Here is a 6000-nt window from a genome sequence, read left to right as displayed (position 1 = left end):
AAGAACGGGGATGGAAAGACCATGTAGCGATGTCTTGTGCCACAATTAGGTGTGGCCATCCTTGCAGGTGCCAGCTGTGGTCAGTTCTAATCGCGGATCTCAATGAATACGCTTCAAGCAGAGGAAAGCATGCCACTGTTATGGTATTTCCGAAAGTATGAATATGCATTCTTGAAATCAAAGCTGTTATCTTTTACAGAACATTTATGGATCTGATGACGGTGGTATGAAGACAGTTTGAATGTTCGTGACATAGACATAACCATTCTTTCTTCAAAATATGTTTATATCCATTTGTACTGTTATCAGGAATTGTCTCTTTGGTGGTTCTGTACTTTGTTCAAATTTTCGTTTCACCTTGATTTTGGAACTTTATTGTTGATTTCACTGAGCACCATACTTTTTAGCAAGCACGCTACGGATCAACATGTCTTTGAATCTTCTTAATGCCTCCCCTGAAGTCATTTCTGAGATTAGACTAAGCTAGCCTCTATTTGTATCTCAGTTCAAACTCTGGTCTTCATAAATCTGAGATGTAATTCTTTTCGATTTCGTGATGAGAAGCATGAAAATGGCAACATGTTTCGGGATTGTAGATCACAAATGCATGCCACATGAACAACGTGAATAAACACCCTGAAAGCCTGTGCTCTACCAGTTCCTCAGATGACGCTGATGCCCAACGGGTGCCAGATTGTAATGGATCAACAGGCCTAGCTGATGCCACGTTCTCGAAATCGTCTCCCTACATCAAAATGAACCTGGAGACAAGCAACGAACTTCGATATTTCTTTGCCGCTACAACGAAAATTAAGGTTGGGTCAAGATTGAATTCCCTTTCTGTGATGTTTTTCTTCGAAAAATCTATTACTGCCAGGAAGAATGTTGAAAAGTAGACGTCAGAACTGGAGAAAGAAGGTACAGAGTACAATCGAGTTTGATATCAGAATGCACGACCCTTGGCGATACAGCTGCTGCATGATGTCTTGGGTGTGGACAAACTGTCCGTATAGATTAAAGAGTTGCATCTAGCGTACGTTCTATATCCATAGCAACAGGTCAAAGGGGTAATTGGTGCCCACTGGGGAAGATCAGGTGGAAGTTGTGGAATTACCATTGCTTGAACTCGGTGAATGTCTAATGGAGAAACAACTGACGTCTTTGCGGACTGACAGAATGCAAGCACAAGATGCGAAGGATATAAAATTGCAAATCTGTTGTCCCCATTCATGTTATATGAGTTCTGATGAACTGTTCAGATGTGTCCCATGTACTCCATTGTTATACTTGGTACTAAAAGGTAACAATATGGGAAGCCAGGTGGATTTGGGTTACAAATAACATTCCAATCTCCATGAAATACTTTCCTGCATGATCGATATTAAAAAGAAATAAAACAATCGAAAGAGAGCCAAAACGCAAAACCCATCACTATATCTATGGTACTGTCTATCTGTTCGCTGCTTCTTGACATATACAACAGCAACATATTTTCAGCTTATTTTATCGCTCCATGAGATCGGTATAAACTGTTTCTTAAGCAACGAGTGCCTGGGAATAGACCAACGTGAACATACATGGTTACGCCTTCTGTATTTGTGGGGTTAATCAATCTTGCAAGAACTGAAGCTAAATATTGTGATATCTGATATCTCTCATACTGTTTATAAACTACTGTGCCTTGGCTGGAAAGGATCTGACTATAAAAGTAAAATACAAACATGAAATATACAATGTTCTGTCATAGAATATGTTTGTATGTTGTTTGTTTGCTTGATACAAGGCATATCAGTATCCCTTCTCGCAGTTTACATCACACATTACAAATCACACATCCTACCAAAAACACCACACACATCACATATATCAAACCAATAACAGAAATTCCAGCATCGCCCATTCAACATGACGTAACACTGTACACTTCACACACCATTCTTCCCATTTTCCATATAGCGCGGGACATAACACATCATACATAATACACCATGCATTCACATAACACATCAAAAATCACACATTCAGTATATCGCAAAACACGCAACACGTCATAAAATCAAACATTCCATGTATCATAACATACATAACACATCATACATCTCACATTCAATATATCGCAAAACACATAATACATCATAAATCACACATTCAATATATCGCAAAACACATAACACATCATAAATCACACATTCAATATATCGCAAAACACATAACACATCATAAATCAAACATTCAGTATATATCGCAAAACACATAACACATCATAAATCACACATTCAATATATCGCAAAACACATAACACATCATAAATCACACATTCAATATATCGCAAAACACATAACACATCATAAATCACACATTCAATATATCGCAAAACACATAATACATCATAAATCAAACATTCAATATATCGCAAAACACATAACACATCATAAATCAAACATTCAATATATCGCAAAACACATAATACATCATAAATCAAACATTCAATATATCGCAAAACACATAATACATCATAAATCAAACATTCAATATATCGCAAAACACATAACACATCATAAATCACACATTCAATATATCGCAAAACACATAACACATCATAAATCAAACATTCAGTATATATCGCAAAACACATAACACATCATAAATCACACATTCAATATATCGCAAAACACATAACACATCATAAATCACACATTCAATATATCGCAAAACACATAACACATCATAAATCACACATTCAATATATCGCAAAACACATAATACATCTTAAATCAAACATTCAATATATCGCAAAACACATAACACATCATAAATCAAACATTCAATATATCGCAAAACACATAATACATCAGAAATCAAACATTCAATATATCGCAAAACACATAATACATCATAAATCAAACATTCAATATATCGCAAAACACATAACACATCATAAATCACACATTCAATATATCGCAAAACACATAATACATCATAAATCAAACATTCAATATATCGCAAAACACATAACACATCATAAATCAAACATTCAATATATCGCAAAACACATAACACATCATAAATCAAACATTCAATATATCGCAAAACACATAACACGTCATAAATCAAACATTCAATATATCGCAAAACACATAATACATCATAAATCAAACGTTCAATATATCGCAAAACACATAACACATCATAAATCAAACATTCAATATATCGCAAAACACATAACACATCATAAATCAAACATTCAATATATCGCAAAACACATAACACATCATAAATCAAACATTCAATATATCACAAAACACATAACACATCATAAATCAAACATTCAATATATCGCAAAACACATAATACATCAGAAATCAAACATTCAATATATCGCAAAACACATAATACATCAGAAATCAAACATTCAATATATCGCAAAACACATAACACATCATAAATCAAACATTCAATATATCGCTAAACACATAATACATCATAAATCAAACATTCAATATATCGCAAAACACATAATACATCATAAATCAAACGTTCAATATATCGCAAAACACATAACACATCACGCATTCAATATACCAATAAACACATTTCACATCACAAATCACAGATTCCATATACCACAAAACACACTGCACAATACACGTCACAAATCATGCGTACCAGATCAGACTTCGTCTCTTGTCGTTCTCAAGTTACAACCCTTCTGTTCAAATTCAAATTATTTCAAGCCATCCGATTCCTTCACATTGTTATGGTTATATGTAATGCCTTGTCCAAATCAGAATAGAAAGTCACTTATCCTGGTAGATACGACAGTAAACCGGTCGTGTCATGAGCCCAATCCTACCTTCAAAGTCAAGACTTATACTTTTGAACCATTGATGTTTCTTGGTGAATATTCTTATCCATGGATTACCTACTATTTTCACAACTTGTTTTTGCTGATTAAGGACACACTCTGCAATATTCCAGCCATATCACGAATGTCAAAATATTGGAGGCTGGAAAAGCGAATGTTTGACAATTTGAGCATTCATCGCAAAAACAAAAAGCAGATTTCATGCTTATACCGCCAATGTTGTTGTAGAACCATCACGTTTTCTACTGACTCCATATCGGTTACTGTCACTGTGTCGACTTTGCATTGCACCAAATGATCTATTTTTTCTGGTAATTCTATAATTTAACAGGGTATTTCTAACGTTTCTACGTTGATTGTCGGTTTCGTTCGAGCATATTTCACTTATGTTTTCAAGATGTTAATCAACAAGCAATGTGATATAATAACAGCACAAATGTAGATGGTATTTGTTCTTTGCAAGAAACACACTGTAATAAACACACACAAAATATTCTCAATGACTTACTTACAATTACACATTACAATATGACTTATTGTCAAATGAACGTTTGACGACAGTATGTTTATTGATAGAAGACAGGTATGTTAGATATTCACTGAAGTGTATTTATGAACATTCGTTGCTTAAAATAATTTAGATGCTAGTTTCAGAAGACTACTTTTAGACCTTTGGGACATGAGCACTCGATCCCATTAACGGCTTATTTGCAAAGACTAGTTTTTAAAAATGTTTGTGATTTATGGGAAAGCCAAGTGATACCTCAATGACCCAGGACGAGGATACAACATGTCAAGCTGAAAGCTGTCAGTAAACTGCACGTGGTAAGAAACCTGCCAACTGTAATGCATCTTGTTAAAAGTCGCTTTCCTTCGTCACAAACTAACTGACTTGAGTCAGGTCTGCTTGCACTAGATACAAAATAAGGTTAATCAGCAGGTTGATACTATTTTGGATGATCCTGACAATAGAACTCCTGTAATTGTCTCGGTCTCATACGATTGGTAATAACTCGGTAGAGATATCTCTTATTAATCCAAGACGACAGTGAAGTAGCGTGGCTTAATAGTGCATTTTCAAAGCCGCGAGAAGATATTTTCATAACTGTATCGATCACTTTCAACAGACACATTTTACAGTGCTGAAAATATTTACAGATAAACCAGTCGACAACTGAAAACGCAGTAACAGTCAATCAATAAGACTTTGCAATCAAACAATGAACCAAAGAGACATTTACATTCGACAGTTGACACGCACTTTACGGTAACAACTGAACACTCATTCACAGTACTACTGATTACAGTCTGCATATGCAGACAACTATGTGAACATTAATCACTTTTACAAAGCATAAACCCTAATCCCCTAAGATGTGTGGCAGTAATTTGTTCCTCGGACAACAGTTCCTCCTCAGGAGGATGAAAGTACAAGAATCCAGGCTTATTGGCATCAATCGGGTGCAAGCTTGTTTATCATCATGACCCGAACTGCTCCACGACTTGGATAGATAGGTTAAACACTCAAACGTTCTGTTACAATCAGTCCTCTCTTGCAGATTGTTCCCTGGGCACACTGCCAGGTACAATACACTCTTTGCCCACGTAAATCCATGTTTATTGTTTTAGTCGGATGCATGTTACATTCGTGTAAGAAGGTAAGTGTTCACTGAAGGTAAACGTTGTTTGAGATAGATCATTCCAACGCTGCAGTGGTAATCACGTTTGCAGGCGTTGACCGATAGTGCATTCTCCTCTGATCTATCAGTGATGATATACCCCCAGCAGTGATGATATACCCCTAACAGTGATGATATACCCTTAGCTGTAGGAAATCCAGTTCTACTCAGGGACTCATGTTCAATTTGGAATAGGGCTGTCTTTACTCTCTATCACCATTACATTTTTTCAGAGATTCGGATGGAAGGACCAGTCATTTAATATGCCACAATCAGCTATGGGGAGTTGCCATCCTTACAGATGCCAAAATCAGTTCCAATCGCGGATCTAAATGAACACGCTTCAAGCAGAGGAAACTATGCCAAAGCTATGGTGTTTCAGAAAAAAATGAATACATAATCTTGGTAGAAACCAAAACTGTTATCTTTTACAGAATATCTGTGGATCTGATGAGG

Source organism: Haliotis asinina, unplaced genomic scaffold (genome assembly GCF_037392515.1).
Source record: "Haliotis asinina isolate JCU_RB_2024 unplaced genomic scaffold, JCU_Hal_asi_v2 scaffold_17, whole genome shotgun sequence".
Taxonomy (NCBI): Eukaryota; Metazoa; Mollusca; class Gastropoda; order Lepetellida; family Haliotidae; genus Haliotis; species Haliotis asinina.
Note: the sequence above shows the minus strand (reverse complement) of the source record.